The sequence below is a fragment of the Suncus etruscus genome, chromosome 5, assembly GCF_024139225.1.
Source record: "Suncus etruscus isolate mSunEtr1 chromosome 5, mSunEtr1.pri.cur, whole genome shotgun sequence".
NCBI lineage: Eukaryota > Metazoa > Chordata > Mammalia > Eulipotyphla > Soricidae > Suncus > Suncus etruscus.
The window spans coordinates 121,815,253-121,839,399 of NC_064852.1; the positions used below are offsets into that span (position 1 = coordinate 121,815,253).

Sequence of the window (24,147 nt, forward strand, 5' to 3'; positions counted from 1 at the left end):
ACCAGACCTCAGAACAAGTGTATCTCAAATACTTTTAAACTGACAACACATTTATGTGAAGAAATAAACAACCCTATGTTTTAGATAACTAACTACTCATATCATTAGGGGGGAAAAATCACGTGGCCGAAGATAATACAAGAGACTAAGGTACTTGCCTTATAACATTGCAGACCCTGTGTGACCCTCACAGACCCCAGGCACAGCTATAGTGATCCTTGAAAACCGAACCAGGCATGAGGGAAGTAGAAAGCTTGTCTAGAGTACAGGTGGGGTAGAGTGGGGAGGAGGGAGATTTGGGACATTGGTGATGGGAATGTTGCACTGGTGAAGGCGGGTGTTCTTTACATGACTGAAACCCAACCACAATCATGTTTGTAATCAAGGTGTTTAAATAAATATATTAATTAAAAAAAAAAAACTCTGAACACCATTGGTATGACCCAAAAAACATCAATAACAAATACTCTTTTTGAATCTGTACTAAGTCTCTTCTTTTGGCTGTATATCCAAGGATTAACAAAAAATGAAGTTTTGAGAAATTGCATGACTTACTCAAGACCAAAAGGTTATTAGATGGCAGAACAGGTTCTTAAACCTTGTGATCTTTGACCCCGGAAGCTACACTCATAACCACATTCTCCATTCTCTTCTAAGAAAATAAAGCTTCATTCCAGTGTACATTTTTGCAGCTGTCTGTAGATTTATTCACATCAAATTAAATCTTTCAGTCCAGAGCAACTAAATATACATATAGCATAACATATAAAACATAAACAAAATTATAAAATACATATAAAACGGAACTAACACAGAAAAGGACATAGCCCTGACCCCCAAAGAATCAACTATATTTTGTAATTTAATTATAAAATACGAAAAGTAATCTATAGTTTTCTAAATAAAAATGTCATGTCTATGTTAAGGGCAAAATAGTAATATGAAGCTTTTTTTATCTTCATTCCCTCTATTCTCAAATGCTAGTGTAGTTTTAAGACCAAAGAGATTTCAGAGGTCATGTGGAACTGTTCTGGAAGATATTTTCATATAAAACAAGATCAACTACACTGTAGAAATAAACAACTTTTTTAAAGTCATCATGAAAGGAAAACAAAATGAAAAGCTGATTTAACAATTAAAATTATAGGTAGAAAATTTCCACTATACAATAAACCAAAATATTACTAGTATAGATGCCAGAACAATAGTACAGCAAGCAAGGTGTTTGCCTTACACATGGCCGAATGGGGTCTATCCCCAGCATCCCATATGGTCCCCCATGCCTGCCAGGAATAATTTCTGGGTGCAAAGCCAAGAATATCTCCTGAGCATTACTAATATGGAAAATAAATAAATAAAGTAGCAGTGTAGAGGAAGATCTTAGAAGCAGACAGGTGTGTAGATATTCAGTTTCATAAGCCTGATATTAAGTACTATTCTTATATTTTACATATTTACCACATTTTTAAATGCCAAACTCTTTATATTGAGAATCATCTTTTTTAGAGTCATACACTGAAATAATTATGGATAAAATAATGAATTGCTTCAAAATAATTCAGATTGAAGAAAGATAAGTGGAAAAAAGTAGATAAAACAAGAAGAATAAAAAACTACATGTACATCGTTGCAGCGCTCAATAAGTTAGTCTCATCTTTTATTTAAATTTACTATTTAGTTTTGCATAGGTTTTAGCTGTTTCATAATGCAGAATATTTTTTCAACTGGGAATATTTTTAACATTTATTTATAAACAGGCTGTTTATATATACTTGTACACCAGATAAAACAATCTCTCCCAGCAAGTTAAAACTCAGAATATAAGCAGAATATAAATGCCTGCACTAAACAATATATAGTATTGTTTATGTATATATAATATATAATATTCCTCATTTTGTTCAGTGAAAATTTGGGCCAACTAGATCCCATCATAAGCTTTACATTTTAACACCTAATTTAATTTCTTCAGCTCTTTTAGTTTTATAATTCTAACATATATAGCCCTTTTAAAAATCCTATTTAATCCTTTTAGTTCATAAAACAAAAGCTCTTTAAATCCTTACATGAGAATGTCAATTACCAAAAAAAAATTCCCCTTTATAAGAGACAATATCATCTGAAAACATACAAATTGATAAACATCTCAGGGTGAAAATCTAATATACTTTAAAACTGAAAAGTAAAATCCAACCAGTAGTAATGTACACTTCAGACTAATCTGAAATTATCCTTGATTCCTTAGAGGAAGTTATGATCTGAACATAATTTTTGATTTGTTATCGCATTGCAGATAGCTATTCCCAAAGAACATCATTCAAAGCAAAAGACAGACTATAATTTGTGTACAACTTTATCTCTAATGACACCATGGGTTTCATTCAGGTGAGACTGAAACATGTTAAAAATGATTGTTAATAAATTTGTCCTAGATTTTCTTCTTGTTAGTCATTCATAAAATTGTGTCTATTCAAGTGTCAAGTCAAGTAGTAAAGTCAAAAAATAACTTTAGATGTTCACATGGGGCAAGTTCCATAGACTCATTCCTATCTCGAAAGAGATGTAAACCAAGCCATGAAAAATTATGGTTATACCAGCCAAGCAGCAGAAAGTTGGCAATCTAGGGAGAGGAGAGTAGGCCAAACCCCTTCACTGTCAAAGCCACACTTGCTGTATCCATCACCCAGAATCATTGTTTTGCCCATGGCCCTGCCACAGTACACACTCCACTACGATTCTCTTCGAGGACATCAATCTGATCAAACTTCAGGTATGCCAGTATTTGGGCTGATGTCATCAGGGCCTTTTGGAGCAAGTGCAGCCACTCTCCCCCATATTTTCCTTATTCCAGAAGGCCTGGAAACTTGAGTACACACCTCTAAAAGCCACAGTATCAGTAGTAGTACTTTGACTTTCTAGACAACTTCATTTGTTTGATGCTGTCATCCCTATAAGAACACACCAATTTAACAGAATGGACAGCTAAATTCTTCTGCCATTTTATTAATGACTTAATTGGAGATACAATAATTTTAACAAATATCCTTGTTACTGTACAAGTTTTTTTTTATTTTCTTTCTCTTTCTTTTTTTTCTACTCTTTTTTTTTTGATGATGAGTTCTTCATGCTTTCATTTAGTTTTTTAATTAATAATTTTTATTTTGACCAAAGTGGGATTACAAATCATTCGCAGTAGTATTTTAGGTACATAGTGACATTGAATTAGGGGCATTCCCACTACCAATGTTGTCCTCCCTCCACCCCTGTTCCCAGCATGCTTCCCATATCACCCCTCCTTCTCCTTTGCCTCTCAGGCTGCTAGAGTAGGAAAAAAAAAGAAACAAAAAGAAAATTTAAAGAAAAAACTTGTACAGAGCTACATATGGGATTCTGGAGATCGAAACCAGATCAGTTACATGCAGGGCATGTGCCTCACCCACTATACCATCTCTCCAGGAAAATAGTCTTTTTTATTGTGACCAATGTGAATTACAAGTCTTTCACGGTTATATTTAAGGTACGTAGTGACAATCAATTAAGGCCATTCCCACCACCGATGTTCCCAGCATGCATCTCATATCTCCCCTCTTTACCCTCTGAAATGCTAGTGTAAGAGGTCCTCTTTGTATATAACTTGTTGCAGATCTTGACTCTATTGTCGTTAACTTTGGAGTTGGTATTTAGACCTGATCATAATTTATTTCCACTCAGTGTTCATGTGACCATTTGCTCTTGGTACCATCCATTTTTCCCTCTCAATTGATGAGGCAGAACAAGATGATTCAAGTTCTGAGATTCTATTGGGGGAAAAATAGCTGGAAGGAGTCCATCTAGTAACTATCAATATCAATATAAAAGAAAAAAGGGGAAAGAGGAAAAGAAGAAGCAGTGACAAAATACACAGCAGACACAATAAACAACTACTAAACAACAAGAAAAAAAGAAAAAAGGGAAGGAGGGCAGGTGTGGCAAGTTTTTGTGGATTGTTGTTTGTTTGTTTTGCATAGGCACAGTAAGTATTGGGGAAATTAGAAAGAGAATTCCCTTGACCTAAGAAATAGAAGGTTTCTCCACCCTTGAAGCAAACTATCATGGGAACAACGCAAGTGTTGGACATTCTCATTATCAAACCCCAAGGTCTTTTTTTTTTTTTTTTTTTTTTTGCATTTCTTTCTTTTTTTTTTTTATTGTGGTCAAAGTGAATTACAAATCTTTCACATTAATATTTAAGGCACATAGTGATAGTGAATGAGGGATATTCCCACCACCAGTGTTGTCCTCCCTCCACCCCTGTTCCCTGCATGCATCCCACTTTTCCCTCCTATACCCCCTGTAATGCTAGAGCAACTGTTCCCCCTTTTACAGCTTGTTGTAGATTGGGTATCAATTCTGTTGTAGTTGACTTTGAATTTGGTATTCAGGTCTGATCATCTTTTATTTCCACCACATAAACATACTACTGTCTGGTCTTGGTACCATCCATTTTTCTCCCTCCAATTATGAGGCTGATCAAGGTGATTCCAGTAATGTGGCTCTATTGGAGATATAAAAATTATATGGGAGGAGTCGTTTAGGTGTTGTAAATATCCATTTGGAAGAAGAAAGGGGAAAAAAGAAAAAAGAAGAAAAGGGTAACAAAACAAGACAAAAAAACAATAAGAGAGTAACAACAAAGTACAAAAAGAATAAAAAAACCAAAATCCAAAACCATCAGCTATGAAGAAACAACAAACAAAAACCAAAAACAAGAACAAAAAATAAAAACAGACCAGCAACTTCTTAAAAAGGGGTTCTGTTTCTTTTCTTTTTGTTTTTGTTTTTGTTTTGTTTTTTGTTTTTTTTGGGTTTGGGGGGTTTTTTTTTTGTTTTGTTTTGGTTTTGGTTTTGGTTTTTTTGCATAGGCACAGTAAATATTGGGGAAATTAGAATGGGAATTCCCTGGGCCTAAGAGATACAGGATTTCTCTGCCCTGAAGTATATTGCCATGGGAACAACTACAGGCTCCATACTCACTCATTTACACACTTTTTTATGGTGCCAGAAAACTTCCCTCTCAGATATGGGTGATGACATCCTGCCTCTGTAGCTGGAGATCTTGTTATTTGCGTAGGTCATAGGATAAAGGCTAATAGAGAGTTTTTCTTTATGGTTTTAGGAGTTCTGTTCCATCACTGTTGTTGTAATCAGTCTTCTGTAATTAGTGGACTTGGTTTTTGCTCAAATTCTAGGACAGAGCCTAGGCTATAGTCTTTCAGCATGGTTCCAGAAATTCTGCTCAGTCACAGCTGTCAAGGTCAGATCTCTAGGATTAGAGATCTTGGTTTCTGTATGAAACCGAGGCCAAGGCCTAGTCTAGGAACTTCTTCATTGATCCCTTGATAGATTCTGTCCAGTCCATGTTTGTCAAAGTCAGTCTTCTGTAAATAGCTATTTTGGTTTTGCGAGGGCAAAGGATGGCATGTCTCCCGACTGTATCATACCGTTAGGTGATGAGATAGGGCAGCCCTCTCTTAGCTCAAGTTGTTGCCGTTTCCTCATGTCAGGATGTCATGGTAAAACTGGTGCAAGTTGGTGCCAGGATGGCATTTGGAGTTTCCCCAGAAAGAATCTGATCCCTGGTGGTGTTGCTGGGACCTGTTTCGGTTCCACATTTGGGATCTGGAATTCTGGGTTGGACGGTAGCTCTCCAAGCACATGGAGTCTAAGTTGGGTCCACATGACATATGTTCAGGGTGGGAGGTGAGCCCGTATTATAAAAAGTGTGGGCTCTTATCCCTAGTAGATAAGAGCTTGTTTCAGTGTATAACATTTCCCTTTATTTAGAGTGCCTATGCAAAAGAGTATGGTGACATATTATATTGCTGGTGGATTTGGAGTGAGAATGATAGTCTGCACAATCTCTGTGCCCTGGTTTTGACCTGAGCTTTTATCCCAGGCAAGACTTTTCTTGTAAGTCTTTTTATAATGCCAAGAACTGTTCTGCTCAGTTGTGGCTGACAAAATCAGCCCTCTGTAATTGGAGATCTTGGTATTTGCACAGGTCATAGGATGAAGTCTAGGATAGTCTTTCTTTATGGTTCTACAAGTTCTGCTCCATCAAAGTTGTAGTCAGTCTTCTGTAATTAGTGATCTTAGTTTTTGCACAGATCCTAGGATGAAGCCTAGGATATAGTCTTTCCTTATGGCTCCAGAAGTTCCGCTCAATCATAGTTGTCAAAGTTAGACCTCTGGAATTAGAGATCTTGATTTTTGTTCAAATCCTAAATTAAAGCCTAGGCTACAGTCTTTCTTATTGACTCAGGAAAAGTTCTATCCAGAGTTGCCAAAGTTAGTATTCTGTAATTAGTGATCTTATTTTTTTGCACACATCACTTGGTCTTGGTGTATAATCTTTTTGATGTATTGTTGGATTCGGTTTCCTAAGATTTTGTTGAGGATTTTTACATCCATGTTCATTAGTGAGATTGGTTTGTTGTTTTCTTTCTTGGTGGTGTCTTTGCCAGCTTTGGGGAATGAGTGTGATATTAGCCTCATAAAAAGAATTAGAGAGGATTCCTGTCTTTTCAATATTTTGTAAGAGCCTGAAGATCAATGGTAGTAATTTTTCTCAGAATGTATATATATAATCCTTATTTAATCTCCATCTTGGGAAGTGTCTTAATTGCTGTTTTAATTTTCTTAGATATGATTGGCCTGTTTAGGCTTTCTACATCCTACTTATTAAATCTCAGAAGATGATATTTTTCCAGAAACCTGTCGATTTCTTCTGGGTTCTCTAACTTAACTGAGTACAGTTGTTTATAATAAGCCCTCATGATGTCTTGGGTTTCTTGAGATTCTGTTGTAAACTTGCCCCTTTCATTTGTGATTTGATTTATTTTGATGTTTTTCCCTTTTTGTCTTGTGAGTCTTGCCAGCAGTTTGTCTATCTTGTTTATTCTTAAAAAAAAAAAAAAAAAAAAACAGCTCCTTGGTCTCAATGTTTTTTCGTATTATTTTATTTGTTTCTGTATTTGGGTTTCTTTGCTGCTGTTTTTCCAGCTCCTTAAGGTGTCCCTTTAAGCTGTTGATTTTGTCATTTTCTTTTTCCTAATATAGGCCTGTATTGCTATGAATTTCCCCCTAATTACTGCTTTTTGCTGTGTCCCACAGATTTTTTGACAATTTGTCTTTCATTATAGTTTGTCTCAGGGAATCTTTTCATTTATTATTTGATTTCCTCTTTGGTCCAGCAGTTGTTGAGCAGCATGTTGTTTAACCTCCAGGTGTTGGATTTCCTCCACAGCTTCTTTTTACAGTCCATCTTGATCTCTGTTGCATAGTGATCAGATAGAGTGCTTCCTATAATTTTTATGTTTGTGACTTTGTGCAAGTTAGATTGATATCCTAAGGAGTGGTCTATTCTAGAGAAAGTTCCATGTGCACTTGAGAAGAATGTGTATCCTGCTTTCTGGGGATGAAGGGCCCTATATAGGTCCATTAGTCCTAGTTCTTGTAGTTTCTCATTTAGGGCTCTTATATCTTTGCTAGTTTTCTGCCTAGTGGATCTGTGTAGTGGTGATAGTGGTGCATTGAAGTCTCCTACTACTATCACATTTCCTTCTATATGTTTCTCCAGGTTTGCGAGCAGACACCTTACATATTTTGGTGGCTCTACATTTGGTGCATAAATGTTGATCAGAGTTAGTACTTCTTGGTCTAATGTTCCCCTGATCAATAAGTAGTGACCCTCTTTGTCTCTGAGCACTCTCGTGAGGTTGAATGCAATTTGGTCTGATATAAGAACAGCTGTTCCAGTCCCCCCCCCCCCCATTGGCTTGAATAATTTATTTCCAACCTTTTTTCTAAGCCTGTGTAGGTCCTGTTCTTTTAGGTGTGTTTCTTGCATGCAGCATATATCCAGTTTTTATTTTCTAATATAACCCTCTACTCTGTGTCTTTTAATGGGAGAGTGTAGTCCGTTGACATTTAAGGAGATTATTGACAGAGAAGATTTTTTTTTCATTGTATTGCATAGGGTTGTTGTTGTTGCTGCTGCTGCTGTTGTTGTTGTTGTTGTTGTTAAAATTGGGTGTTTGTATTGTGTAAGTTATCTCTGAGTAGTTCATTTAGAGAAGGTTTGGTTAACGCAAATAGTGAGAGTAATTTTTGTCTGAGAATGTATTTAGTATTTCTTCCCATATGAATGAGAGTTTTGCCAGGTTGTGGACTCTAAGTTGGAATTTTTTTTTATTCAGTAGTTTAAATATGTCATTCCACTGTCTTCTTGCTTGAATCGTTTCAAGTAAGAGATCTGGTTTGATTCTATGTTCCTTCCTTTGTACTTGAGGTCTTTTTTTCTCCCTTATTGCTTTAAAGAATTCATCTTTCTCTTTGGTTTTAGCCATTCGAATTACTATATCTATTGGTGTGTGTCTATTAGTTTTTATTTTATTGGGAACTCTTTTCGCCTTCTGAATTTGTGTAGGTGCCTTTTTCCAGAGGGTGAGAAAATTATCTGCTATATTTCCCTCATGACTTGTTCTTCCCCTATTCCTTTCTCCTCCCCTTCTGGTATTCCTACAATTTGTAGATTATTTCTTTTTCCTTTGTTCATTAAGTACCTCACATTATCTTCCAATGTTTTTTATCACATTTATTTTCTGACTTCTTTATTGATGCTGGCTTGTATTTTGTCCTCAAGTTCATCCATGCAGTTCTCTCTGTGTGTGTGTAATTCTGCTATTGTTGCTTGCTAGCACGTTCTTTAGTTCCCTCGGTTCCATTTGTATGGACTCTATCATTTTCTGATAGAGTCCTTCTTTGATTTGGATGAATTGTTCATCTATGGATTTCTTAATTTATCTAGCTAGTGATTCTTTAAATTCCATTTTAGGACATTAAATGCTAATTTTAGGTTCTCATCTATTAAGTTTGTACATATTAGAGAACTCGGGAATCTATTAGGATTTCTCTCTATATCCCCAAACTGGTGGCTTCCTTAGTTTACCCATTGTTCTTTGTATAGGGTTGGTTAGGGTGATGGAATTGCAAGGTTGTTTCTTTTAAGTGGACTGTTTAATTCTGTAGGAGGTGATTGGAGTTAGTAGATTTTATTTACTCGGGAGGGGTGCACGTATTTACCCAAGTATGTTAAAGGTGTTAGATTCTATTTATTTAGGTTTTGGGGCTATATATTTTCAAAGGGAGAAAAAAGTTAGGCCTGCTCTGCCTCAGACTGTCTGGTATACTCTTAAATGTCAGCAGGGTTTGTAGGGCAGCAAGATTATGACCAGGGTGTGTATGTACAGCCCTACAGTGGCTGACGCACAGTGATGGCGTCATCCTCATGTTCCCTCCTGTGCCTTCCCAGGCAAATTTGGTTCCCTGTCATCGCCTGTTCCCTGGTTCCCGCATTCACACTCTCACTGGAGCTGCAGAGACCGAGGCACTGAAATTGCATCTCCCCTCCAGCCCAATAGTCTTTTTTTTTTTTTTTTGGGGGGGGGGGGGTGGGCACAGCTGGTGACGCTCAAGGTCTACTCCTGGCTATGTGCTCAGAAATTGCTCCTGGCTTGGGAAACCATATGGGATGCTGGGGGATCAAACCACGGTCCATCCTAGGTTAGCAGCATGCAAGGCAAATGCCCTACTGCCTATACCACCACTCATCCGAACAGTCGTAAGTCCTTAGTTGTTTTTTCCTAGTTATTGCAAGTTGCGTAGTTATTCATATTTATGTTTCAGGCATACAATATTCCAGCATCAGACTTTTCCCCAGTGGCCACTGCCCTCCTCCAATGTCCCCAATTCCTTTCTCACACCTCGTCTACCTCTATGACAGGCACTTTCAGTATAATTAAATAGATGCTGGTTTTTTTTTTAATTAAATAATTACTGTTACTTATAGGGTTAACATTCTATCACATTTGGGGGCCCACTTCTACTCCAGCTGACCTCTTTCTAGCCCCATTGTCATAGTCCTCTTCCCTGTTCTAGCTTCCCCCACTTCTTATTGTTTTGTGTGTGTGTGTGTGTGTGTGTGTGTGTGTTCTAGGGTATATCCTTAAGAGAACATGAAATTTAGATTCATCCATGTAGCAGCACATTTCATGATTTCATCTCTCCTTATAGCCAGTAATATTCCAGTGTATATGTACTACTGTTGCTTATGCAGTCATCACTTCTTGGGCATTTGGGTTATTTTCAGAATTTTGAGATTGAATAGTACCACAAAGTTTTATGGCCAATGAGCTCTTATCTCATCAGCAGCAGTCCCCTTCCAAATTCAATGTTACACCCTATTCCCCCTTTAATCATGCCATGTCTTTAAACTGAAGAGCAAACCAACTGCAACAGATTTGTGAAGGGTCTACTCTTGACTTTCCAACTCACATGTTTTCTACATAATGAAACTGGGAAAGAGTAATCTTAACTAGATTTCTCAGGTGATTTTTAGGGACCAGTAATTCATCTTTTTATACCCAGTCTCACATCATTGGTCAAGTTTTTCCCAAAGCATCAAGCCTAGGGAGTCACCCAATGTTAGTGCTAACACTAACCTCCTATGCATCTTGATTCTTGTATCACACAACATTACAACTATATGTTTCCATTCCAAAATTCCTTTTGTGTTCCTCAAAGAAGTAGATGTGTATTATGTGTCATTATATTCCCAACATTAAGCCCATTGTCTGGCAGAGTAAACATTCAATATTTTCTGATTCACTACAGCATGCTTTTACTAAGAAAAAGAAAACTGAAACAATCTTAGGTTGTTTGTAAACTGCCTAAATTAATTTCAGTGCAACCATTCAGCAGAATGCTGAGTTCATTTTAAATGAGTAAATTTATTATTTATTTATTAGAAGGATACCCAGAATACATGTTGCAAAATGGAAAATTAAAAACACAAACAAATGGGGCCGGCAAGGTGGCACTTGAGGTAAGGTATCTGCCTTGCAAGCGCTAGCCAAGGAAAGATCTCGACCTCGGTTCGATCCCCCGGCGTCCCATATGGTCCCCCCAAGCCAGGGGCAATTTCTGAGCCCTTAGCCAGGAGTAACCCCTGAGCATCAGATGGGTGTGGCCCGAAAAACCAAAACAAACAAACAAAAAAAAAACAAAAACAAAAAAACACAAATATATTTATAAAAAATACAAATAAGTATGTATGATCTTAAAGAGTACACATCAAAGTGTTGCAGTAGTAGAATTATGAAAACATTATCCTTTAGCTTATAACTATCAGAAGCTTGTATAACATTAAAAAAAATTAAACTACTCTCATTTTAAACCTCTACACAGTTAATGTTGTTATAATAAAAGATAGCTTCTCATATTCAGCTTCCAGAACAGAGATTTCAAAACTGGCAATGACCCAAAGATTGGCAGTGATCTAAAGGTTGGCAAGGCCTCAAAGTTGGCAGCATGGTTGCTAAGGAGGAGAAAGTAAGAAATGCTTACCAGTCCTTAGCAACTGGTTCTTACCAGCGTTCTTTCTATTGTCTGGGATTTTGAAAAATATTTAAATATCTTCCTTGAACATTCTATTACATAACACTTTCTAATAAAAACTATGACTTTCAGTGAAAATAATTTTGACAACATCAATTTGTCTCAGTATAAAAGAAACTGTTGTGATATATTTCAGATGAGAAATCTGCTTCCAACCACATCTCACTTCCTTCAATGGCTCTTCCTTTCCTTTGCAGAATGTTTACTATTCAAGATGAATTTGATAAATACTATGTTTTTTAGCAAGACATCAAAATTGAAAATGTACTAGCTTATGTCAAATAACACCAAATTGGAGCATTTCTTCTGTAGGGGAAATGGGTAGGATAGAAGAACCCCTCTAGCCTTTTGTGCTCTTCTGTAAGAGAAACCTATAAGCAAAATAAGTTCTACCAATATTTAACATGAAAAATGGCTTGAAGAAAAATAACTAAAATAAATAAAAATCACACCTCTGGCAACAAGAAGAACGTGAAAATAAATATGGAGTTTATTTTATTTATTTCAACATTCTACCTAAAGCAAAACCAAAATATTTAAAGACAAAAAATAATAACTTATTAGCCACTGGTAGGATTCTTATTACAAGTTAGATTAATTTTTAATCCTTTAAATATATATTCTACTTTAGCACAGGAGTAAGGCTGAATCACTGTCAAGTGTGGCCCAAAAACAAAACATAGAAAATAATGATGATATATGACTGATCATATTATATGTATTATGAATAACTTTAACACATTTCTTCAAGATATCCTCCTAAAATATCCTTGCTACATAAAAAAACAAAATAATAGAAAAAAATATTTTACTAAACCTGCTTAGAATATTACATTTTATTGAAAATAAAATATTGTACTTTTTGGGGGGGTTAGAGGGTGACAGCCTGGTGATACTTAGGGCTTACTCCAGGTTCTGCACGAAGAAATTACTCCTAGCAGTGCTTGGGGTCCATATGATATACTGAGAATCAAACATGCAAGGCAAGTGTCCTACCCACTGTACTATCTCTACGGCTATACTATACTATCACTGTACTATCTCACTATGAAGTGACAGTTGAAGTCCCTTTTGATTAACTTGCTTAAGTAATCTCTCCAGAAAAGAAAATTTTGACTCCAACTTACTACCCCATGTTTTATAAATATGGCTGGGTTTTGACAACTATTGCTTTTCTCATAAGCCCCATACATGGAGCCCTAGAGCCAAAGTACTCACAACGTCTCTGACATGGCTGTAAGCTGAAAGAAAGAATACATTCTTATTGTTCTGCTATGAACTTCTGACTCCAATCAGTGACTGCTTCTTGGAATTTCTCACTTCCTTCTATGTAAAATCAACATTGAGTTTAAGTAATGTTTAGGTTCTTTCCAGATCAAAAATATTTAAAGTTCGAATACAACATTTCCACACATATCCATTATAGCAGAACTGCGCTTTTTTTTTAGTCTAAGAAAGTTACCAAGATAAGAATTGTATTTTACTAAACTTTACTAAACTAGATTATTTTACTAAACTTTTTCAAAGGAGTGAATATCCTACAAAATATTTTAGCAACTTTATTTTACTTTGGAGTATTAGCAGCAACCTTTATAATTCATTCTCATTGCTAAACAGTATTTTTTCTAATCTCATGAACAAAAATAAGTTTCTTCTTTATCCTAACTAAATAATCAGAGAAGCTCATGAGATAAATTAGAAGCCAAAGTGGAATATAATGATAGTATCATCTTCCCAAAATAAAAAATATTAATTTCATTTCAAAAATATTTCCAAATATAAAATATGTTATAACTGTATGATAAAATAAAATTTAATATCCATTTAAATTTTTCACAAGCACAATGTTACTAAATCCTTATGACTTTCTAAGAAAGTGTTGTAATCGTTCCCACTTAACAGCTGAGAAAACTGAGATTCTCAGCCTAAATTAAGTAATGTTCTAGAATTATAAGACTAGAAAGCACCAAATCAATGGCTCAACCTGCTGAGTTTTTCCTCTGTACCCCTAGGTTTTTTCTCCATGACATTCTACTTATTCCTAAGGCTTTAGTGTTTCAAATAAGGAACACTTTTAACTAAGATAAAGTAGATAGTTATTCATAAATGCAAGAATTAACTAAGGGACTGTAGAGAGAGTACAATGATTTGGCAGAGTTCAATTCCTGCCTCTCTTACAGTCCCCCAAGCACTTCCAGGAGTGATGCTGGAGTGTAGATGTAAGTACTAAGTACCATGAGGTATGGCCTTCTCCCAAAAAAGGAAAGAGGAAGGAAAAGAAAAAAGAAGGGAAGAAAAAGGGAAAGGGAAGGGAAAGGGAACAAAAGGGAAAAGAAGGGAAAAAAGGGAAGGGAAGGGAAAGGAAGGGAATGGAAGGGAAAGAAAAAGGAAAGAGAAAGTGAAGAAAAGGAGAATGAAATGGCAGGAAAAGGGAAGGGAAGGGAAGGGAAAGGGGAAGAGGATGGGAATGGGGAAGCGAAGGGGAAAGGAAGGAAAGGAGAAGGGGAATGGAAAGCGGGAAAAGGGAAGGGAAAGGAATGGGAAGGGAAAGGGAAGGGAAGGAAAAGGAAGGGGAAGGGAAGGAGAAGGGGAAGGGAAAGAAAAGAAAGGGAAGGGAAAAGAAGGGGAAGGGAAGGGAAAGAAAATTAAGGAAAGGGAAAGGAAGGGGAAGGAGGCAGAAGGGAAAGGGAAGGAAAAGGGAAAGGGAGGAGAAGGGGAAAGGAAGAAGGGGAAGGGAAGGGAAAGGAAAGGAAGGGGAAGGAAAAGGGAAGGCAAAGAAAGGAAAGGGAAGAAAAAGGGAAGGCAAAGGGAAAGGAAAAGAAAGGGGAAGGGAAAGGGAAGAAAAGGAAAAGGAAAAGGGAGAGGAAGGGAAAAGGAAGGCAAAGGGAAAAGGAACAGAGGGAAAGGGAAAGGAAGGGGAAGAGAAGGGAAAGGGAGGGGAAGGGAAGGAAAGGGAAGGGGAAAAAAACAGAAAAGAAAAAAAGAATTAAAAAATTACCTGGTGGGGCCGGCGAGGTGGTACTAGAGGTAAGGTGTCTGCCTTGCAAGCACTAGCCAAGGAAAGATAGCGACCGCGGTTCGATCCCCCGGGATCTCATATGGTCCCCCCAAGCCAGGGACAATTTCTGAGCGCTTAGCCAGGAGCAACCCCTGAGCATCAAACGGGTGTGGCCCGACAAACCAAAAAAAAAAAAAAAAAATTACCTGGGGGAAAGGTCAGAGGGAGAAAAGACAGAGTTTGAAAGGCTAAAGCATATGGTGTAACTGTAACCCCAGGCATCACATGCCCTCACTCCTAGTACCACCAGATGTCATCATGAAGGCACACCTGGAAGCTCGCCAGGCGCCTCAGGATGGCCCCGTTACCCCAGCACTGCTAACCCTTGGACCCTGTCATTGAACATCAACTCCACAGAGCCAGGTCAAGTATCAAGGGTGGAGGCTGCGGGACAATAATCACTTGTAACAAACATGTAAGCACATATAACAGAATAGTTTCATGTCTATCTTTATAACTTAAAAAAGAAAGACCAATAATAGTAAAATAAGGAGAGAATGATAATGTATTTTACAAGTCACCACAAATATGGGGCCTGAGCGATAACATAGCTGTAGGGCATTTGCCTTGCATTCAGCCGACCTGGGTTCAATCCCCAGTATCCCATATGGTCCCCTGAGCCTGCCAGGAGTAATTTCTGAGCACAAAGCCAAGAGTAACCCCTGAGCACTGCCGAGTGTGCCCCCCCCCCAAAAAAAAGGCCACCTCAAATACTTGAAATAAAAAGGTTCAAATTTGGGCAATTAAACAATGCCAAATAAAAGCAAACATTTTTCTATTCTATTAACAAAACTTTAAAAATTGAGCATGTGCTGAACTGGCCACTGTAAAGGAAAAGCTTCTCTCCTACATCATCAGCAGAGTTCTCAATGGCAATTTTAGGGTAGTTAGCTGAACTAAAAGAATACAACTTTTGACATAACAATGTCATTCCTTAGTCATAAAATGTTATTTTATGCATACTAAGGAAAAATATGTTAAGAATAGTCCAATGGGCATCATCTATTAAAGCAAAATTCTAAAAAACACACTAGAAACAATTAAACTTTTTGGTTCTTCTACTACAATTGCTACAATGAAGAACTTACTTTCCCTCACCCCACAAACTACCTTTTTAGAAAAAGATTATCGTCTTTATTTGTGTGCATGTTCTTTCATGCTTGTGTGTGTATGTAGACTGCAAGGAGCTATATTCAAACATCTGTACTAGTACATGCTTAAAATATTTCTTAAAAGATGCCCAAGTGCTTCCTCCATAAAGAAGAGTACTAAAGACTCCAGAATCTATTTTCCTCTTAATTAACCCTCTTTACCCTCAGTTCTTAACTTGTTAGGCACCAAGACCAACCTCCTGCCCCAACAGATTCTGCCCTTTTGCACACCCCTACAAAGCTCATTATTACTCCTTAACTCTCTCACTCCCAACCATCAGTATCCCACATTTACTCTTTTTAACTTCAGTACTGCACAGTCCTAATCACAGGCCAAAGTCATGCATTGGATTTAAACACCCCGACTATTTCAAAAGACATAAAATGGACACATATGTCTTTTGAATATTTTATGTGTATTTTCTTGGACAGCTATAACTCTTACTAAATATTCTTTTACAGTAACAATTCTACCCACTTTTTATCTTGTCTTCTCTTTGTGAGCTATTCAATAGGGAATTTTGGTGAAAGAGTCCCTGAGTTTAATGCTTATGATTTAACCATGTCATGGGGATTGTTGGACTTGTTTTTACGGCCCCCATATGCGCCAATAACGCCAAGTGGCATTGTTCCTTGTTTGCATAGGCACATTAAAATGGGAAAATACTATACATACAAGTAAGTTCTTATCTAATAGAGATTGGAACACACAAATCTGGTAGTGCAATGGGACCTTACACCCTGAACATTGATATAATGACCAGGCACAGGCCTCAGAAGAATGGGCATCCTCCATTCACCCCTGAACCAGGGAAGCCATCTACGAAACATCCAAGGTTTTTTATAACAACACTTGGAAGCAATCCTCTACCAGGGAAGACCCTACCACTGCTCTGACATTGACCTGCTCAAAAGAGACTTCCCTTAACGCTAAAAGACTTGACAACAACAATGACCTGCTTACAGGACAGGGCTCTCTGCATTGCCCTTTATTTGTGAGGTGAAATGAGAGGACGCTCCGCACTATCCTGACTGCAATGTAGGATATACAGATTCCAGGATCTTTACTACAGAAATATGATACCAACAACAGAGACTGTGTAAAAAATAAAAGTGTAATGGCACTACAATGACTTGGATTGGACAAACTAGTTTCCCTGGAGCCTAGAGTTGGTATTATGCCAGGAAACTTCAGAGGTAGAGTCTCCTTGTATTTAGGCCAAGGCTTTTCCTTTCCATGTCCCTCATATTTTGGTGGGCCTATGCAAACAATAATTGACACTCTAACACCATTTTTACTTTGCTCCTTTGACTCTAATCCTTAAGAAAAACAACCCACTTAAACTTTTGAGGTTAACTTAAACTAATATGCATGTGCATGGAAATGTAAAAAAGTACTTTGCCTTCAATGTTTAAGGAGTTACATAAGTTTTATAGCTTTAGATTGCTTTGTGTGCTGCTAAGAAATATTATGTATTACAATCCGGGGACTTGTGGGACAAAGTAATTGTACACGGGTTCTGTTTTATTTTTCTTAATGTTCTTTGGCTGAAAGTTCAAAGTTCAGATATCAGCAAGGGATTTCTGAGAATTCTGTTTATGGGTGATTGTCCTTCCACTGTAACTTTACCTTGTCCTCTTTCTTTGCATCTTTGTTCTCATAATTAAAAATTAAAAATAAATAGGGGATACCTCAAAAAAAAAAGAAAAAGAAAAGAAAAAGAAAAAATATTTTTAAAAGATTATGGAAAAAAAAATAAAATTCTATCTGAATTTAAAAAAAGAAGATATACTAGGTTAAACCTCAGACCATGCTTCAATAATTGTGCTATGCCAGTTTGAGAAATTTAATTATAAAGGCTATGTATTAATATCTTAACAAAGGTAACCTTAATTTGGAATAAAGAGTAAGGGGTGGGTAAAGAAAAAATTGGAACAGATGCTTTTGATTGAATCATGAGAGTCACCTTGTTTCAAGTAACTTATATCCTCCTACTGTGGTTATAGAGTCCATGATGCTCATAAAATTGTCTTTGAAAAGGTCTTAATCAATGCATTCTCCTCTAGTAGCATATAAAAGTGCTTTTTCTCACACTATGATGAACTCAGCACCTGGTCAAATTTTTTTGTCTAGCAAGTAGGACTGGGTAAAGTGATACTCAGTCAATTTAACTGGTGAACTAATGACAGGGCATGAGGCTAGGAAAGACTATTAGCTGCATGGTATGTAAAGCCGATGTGAAGAAGGAATGTTTGAAAGAGCCCCAAACTATGAATAATGGGTTGCCTGGACAAATATAAAAAAATTTATGTCAGGGTACAAGTTCAAGATAGTGCACACTTGATACATTCAAGGGGCCAAATAGTGGCTTTAGTTGCATTGAGCAATGATGAATTGAGAGAAGTTAGAGCCAAATCACACAAGGATATGTATGTAAAGTGACATTTTCATTGCAAGAGTAGATGTTAGAGAACTTTCATCAGGAGAATTATATGATTTCACTTATTTGTTGAGAAAAGCATTCTGTTTGTTATGCAGGCAATGATCTGTCTAAAAGAAGACAAGAAGCAGGAAGACCAATCAGGAAGCAACTGAAAAAATGCAGCTGAAAGATGGCAGTTGTACTTTGCATTTAATAATAGAGATGAAGTAGTTTGTATTTCAGAACATATTTCAGAGTTGTGGGAATTAGTGGTTATGTATATGGGGCATGATGGAAGAAAGTATAAGTGAATGAGTTTGAGATTCTCAGAACTATCTGGAGAGAGTGACAAGAGACAACATTGACGTAGATAAGAGAAGGAAGGTAGAACCACTTCATAGGGAGCATGATCAAGAATCAAAGTTGATACCTAAAATGTGCTTTAAGTTGTCTAGCTAAGTAACTACACCCATTTTGTTCCAACTGAAAGATTACATCTTTCAGCCTCCTTCTATTGATCAGTTAGATGATACAGCTAAATTCTAGCTACAAAGAAATCGGTGCAAATATTTTTTATGATTTCTAGAACAAATAAAAGAGACCTAACTCCAGATTTCTAACCTTTGGGGTATCTTTTTTTGTTGTTGTTTCCTAGAAAGAGGAAGAAGGCTGGACGTTCAATAAACATCTAAGCCATGAGATAACCTTTAAAATGAACTCACACAGGCTGAGAGTGTAAATGAAGTCAAAATTGCTGACAATTTCAAGGAATAAGCATATGATGCTTAGATTATGATACCCAGTCTCTATAAAACGGAATAACTGATTATATGTTATAATTTCTACTGTGTTTACACAGGCAAACAGTTCCAATTGAATAAAAAAATGTGAAGGTTGATATGCTATGCTTATTAAACATCCTACTTAATAAATTCTCCATTTTCTTAAGTATAAGAAAACAAAATGTCAAAGAAACTACTTTCCCAAAGTCAACATGCTTAAGACATTGTAGTAGTTCAACTCAAGTCAGGCTTATTTCAATGTTTATTTTCACTATGCCATCTTTTTTTGAAAAAGAAAGTAACAGAGCCAACTGTTTCTTATAGCAGGTCTGGAGATAGTTCTGCATATAAGAGTCCAAGACTCCTGCTGTCATATATAAGAAAGAATAATCTCCTAAATAAAAATGTTAGTACTTCCATGGTTTAAGTACTGTGTTGTACTTGTGTTACCCTTTTACTTTTAATTTCTTTCTTGCCATTAAATATATGCCAAACTTCATTCTAAGATTCTTCTTGCCATACCAAGGTTATGTGATTCTGGATTCTAAAACAGCAATTAACTGAACCAGAACCTTCTTTTTCTATAAGGCACATTATTATGTGCCTTGTAAGTAAATAAGCTCTCAAGAGTGCCCAACAGCAACAGAGCTTGCCAGCAGTTCCTTTTGACCACATTTTCAACTTACTGATGGTTATCTCATGAAGCAGTAAAATAAATGCTTTGTACAGTAAAAATGGCCTGCACGCAAAGTCCTTGAATCTACTAGTTCTGTAAGGAAAATTGAAGAGAGGAAGGGAAAGAACAGAAGGAGGGAGGAAGTGAAATAAGTAGGAAGGGGAAGGAAGGAAGGAAGGAAGGAAGGAAGGAAGGAAGGAAGGAAGGAAGGAAGGAAGGAAGGAAGGAAGGAAGGAAGGAAGGAAGGAAGGAAGGAAGGAAGGAAGGAAGGAAGGAAGGAAGGAAGGAGGGAGGGAGGGAGGGAGGGAGGAAGGAGGGAGGGAAGGAGGGAGGGAGGGAGGGAGGAGGGAGGGAGGGAGGGAGGAGGGAGGGAGGGAGGGAGGGAGGGAGGAAGGAAGGAAGGGAGGAAGGAGGGAAGGAAGGAAGGAAGGAAGGAAGGGAGGGAGGGAGGGAGGGAGGGAGTGGAAGGAAAGAAATAGAAAAAAAGGAAGTATATGGGAGAAAGGAAGAGGAGAGATGAGAATAAGCAAAGGAGGGAAATAGAGAAGGGAGGGAGGAAGGAAGTGGGAAAAGGAAGAAAAGAAATAGAAAAAGGAAATAAATGGAAGGAAGGAAGAAGAGAGATGGGAATAAGAAAAGGAGGGAAATAGGGAGGGAAGACAGAAATCAAAGAAATCCAAGGCACCTCTTTCATAAGCATTAGATTAATTCCATCATAATAAAAACACTTCCAAAAGAATTTATAAATATAAAAATACAATCAATTTGGATAATCAAATTTATATTTTTGTGAAAATCTTATTCCTGGAGTTATAATAAAGTTTGTTTCTATTCCTATATTCAATTCCTTTAACTGTTATTTTATTTGCTTCTAGTGCATTATTAATTTATCAGTATATAAAAACTCAATTCTTCTGTAGTAAATAAAAATGCTACAAATAAATACATTTACAAAGTTTCTAGGTTTTTCTCTTAAAAGTTAAATATTAATTGCCTTCACAACACTAATAGAATTTAACTACTTACTTCATACTATTGTTAAAAATATCATGTTTCCCCAATCAATCATCACTAAATTGCAAACTTTATAGAACTAACATTTGAAAGGGCCATAGAGCTAATACAGCAGGTAGGGCTCTTACTCTGCACACAGATAGCCCAGGTTAGATCTCTATCATCCCACATAGTCCCTGAGCACTCCTGGGAGTAATTCCTGAGTGCAGGGCCAGGACTAACCCCTGAGAACTTCTGGGTGTCCCCAGCCAAAAAAATGGTTTGAATATAGAAACAATAGACAGACATATACAGTAAAGTAACAAGATACAAAATTAACACAGAGAAATTCAAGGTTTTCCTATGCAAATAATATAATAGAAGTAAGAATTTTTAAAAAAAAATACACTGAGATAGAGAAATAATAAAATGGACAAGGCACTTGCCTAGTATGCATGTCAATCATGGTTTGATCCCCGGCACTCCATATAGTCCCCAAACCCCTCCAGGAGTGATCCCTGATAATAAAGTTAGTAGTAAGCTCTGAACACAGCCAAATGTGGTCCAAAAATGAATAAATAAATATTAAAAATTCATTCACCAAAAATACATTCAGAAACAATTGGAATATCAAGTATTCACAATATCAGAATATTGAGTACCTGGAATCTGCTTAACAAAGAGTAAAAGACATACAAATAGAATGATAAACGATTATTTAAAAAATGAAAGAGGATATGAGGAAACAAAAACACATCAACACATCCCAGTTCTTGGAATTTTCTTTTTGAAGTACAAACAGGTTTTATTTGGAAATTCTAAGTGAAAGGAAAGAGCGAAAGTGTGAGGGAATGGAGGAAAAAAAGGAAAGAGAGGGAGAGTAACACCCTCAGGAGAAAATTCAAGTTTCTCTGAAGGCAGAGAGAGCCCTGGTAACAACCTAAAATAAAAATAAGAAAGTCCACATATGTGTTGTATGAAAGGAGAGAAGGTTAGCATTCCCCTTGGCAAGGATAGAAGAGGCTTCGGCCTGCAACATGCATACGGTTAAGGCACTGCCACCTACTTTGTGGCATCTAACCAATGTTTTGGGGCTGGAGAGGTGGCGCTAGAGGTAAGATGTCTGCCTTGCAAGCGCTAGCAAAGGAAGGACCGTGGTTCGATCCCCCGGCGTCCCATAGGGTCCCCCCAAGCCAGGGGCAATTTCTAAGCGCTTAGCCAGGAGTAACCCCTGAGCATCAAACGGGTGTGGGGCCCCCCCCAAAAAAAAGAAATTAAAAAAAAAAAGTTCACATCTCAGGAAAAGAGATGCAGGCAATATGCATGTGCTTGGGCCCAACTAGTACCTGTGCTCCTATTCAGAGATTGAACAGGATTGTCAACAATGAGATATCAACTCACACCAGTGACAATGGCACATATCAAAATTAAGAGGAATAATTTGTGCCGGAGGGAACATGGTGAAAAAAGAAACTCTCATCCATTATTGGTGGGAAAGTTGTCTGATTTTCCCTGTGGAAAACAGAATGAAGAGTTCTCAATAAACATAATTGAGCTGCTATATGGCCAATAAATTCCAATTTTGGTTATCTATTCCTCAGGGTTTAAAAATTCATTCAACAGGATATATGCATACCATTATTTATCATTGCACTGAGTACAATAGCTAGGACATAGAATCATACTAGTATCCAATGACTGATGAATGGATTATGAAGATGTGGTACATAGACACAATGGAATACTATGCAACTGCAAGGAACAATAAAATCATGCAATTTTCTGCAACCTCTTGGAACTAAAAGTTGTCATATTGATAGAAGTCAGATAAAAGACAAACACAGGATGATCTCACTTATCTGTGGTTTATAGAATAACTGAATAAGAAAATGTAATATAGTAAAGGAGTGATGCCTGGAACACCCTTGACCCCAGTGCCTACAGAGGAAGACAGAAAAGAAAAGAAATCCAGGTGGGAAGGAAGAAGCTGAGAAAGAAAAATAATGGTGGAACAAGAGCCAAGGCTTTGGTTATATTGGAAACATTGAAGAGTGGGTTAGATTCAACAACACTGATAACATGGGATCTAATTTGTAACCACTGATTTTTGTAACATACCTGCCAAGGTGGCAGGCAGGAAGTGAGGGGAGGATGTTGGAGTTAGAGATGATGGAGTATGGGAGCACTGGTAATGAGAATTAACACTGATGGTGGGATTGGTGTTGAACTATAATATTCCTAAAACTCAAATATCTATAAATTGCAAACCACAGCTCTTTAAATCTTAAAAAGTTTTAAGGATTAATATCATCAAAGTGGAAATCTTGCCCAAAGCAATGTTCAGATTCAATGAAGTTTCTATTTTAAAAATCCATGAAATTTTTAAAGACATAGAGCAAATACTGTTGAAATTTATATGGAGTAATAACCCCACTCCCAAAATAACCAAAGAGATCCTAGGAAAATATAATATGGGGACTTCTCTCTCTCTCTCTGACTTAAACTATAATATAAAGCTACAGTAATCAAAATAGCATGGAATAAATAGACTGTCAAACCAATAGAATAGAATTAAGATATGTCTCCAGGAAAATTGACAGTTAATTATCAATAAAGGGGTAAAAAATGTGATGTGAAGCAAGGAAACCCATTTCAATAAAGACATTTGGCAAGAAGAAGGAAAAAAACTAAGCGGAAGAGGAGAAACACAAATCTGAAAGGATTAGGGCAGGGGCCAAGCAGTTTCAGGTCTATTGGTTGAGATAATAAAGGAGGGACAGAACTAAATATCCAGGCCAAAGTCAACAACAATGGAATCAAAATACCCAAACTCTTAATGATATAAACTGTAAATGAGCCTTCTATACTGGCAGGCTGGGGAACAAAAGGTGATGGTATGTGATACACACTGGGAACCTAGTGGAGGGAAATCAACAGTGGTGGTGGAATTGGCCCTGATTTGTTGCATGTCTAAAATCCAACTATGATGAACCTTGTAAATTACAAGGTTTTAATAAGATAAATATTTTTATAAAAGACACTTGTACTTCCATGCTCATTGCAGCACTCTTCAAGATAGTCCGAATCTTCTAGAGATTACCCAAGTGCACAACAACAGATGACTGAATAAAGAAACTATGATACATAAGAAAAATGGAATAATACCAGGCTCTGAAAAAAAGAAAAATCATGCATTGCTGCTACATTAATGAAACTGGAGAGTATCATGCTAAGTGCAGTTGAAGTCAAAAGAAAATGTACAGCACAGAATGAACTATCATATATGGGATATAAAAAATCATTCTAGTGGAATAGCAAATGCCTAAAGGGCAACAGAAAGAGAACCGGTCTCAGTAGGAAGATTACCACATGGAGCGAGGAGGGGAGAGACACTCAGACCACAGTGGGAGGAAGTAGACACTGAGTAAGGTTACGGTGCTAGAATGTTTTGTAAATGATAGTGCCTAAAGAAAAATACAAATTAAAAATGGTTAGAATAGATTTCAATAGCAAAATGAGTTTTGCCAAGATTTCTATGTCTTTGCTAAAAGGATTTATTTGAAAGAAA

The 24,147-nt window shown here is 36.9% G+C and overlaps 1 protein-coding gene and 1 non-coding gene across 2 annotated transcripts in view; one reads left to right on the forward strand and one right to left on the reverse strand.

Annotated features, from left to right (window-relative positions):
• Positions 1-24,147, reverse strand: part of PLCL1 (phospholipase C like 1 (inactive)) — a 345,138-nt gene that overhangs the window by 254,998 nt on the left and 65,993 nt on the right. The window lies entirely within an intron of this gene.
• Positions 21,549-21,671, forward strand: LOC126010256 (U6atac minor spliceosomal RNA). Its single transcript, XR_007496358.1, has one exon. It is a non-coding gene; the product is annotated as a U6atac minor spliceosomal RNA (small nuclear RNA).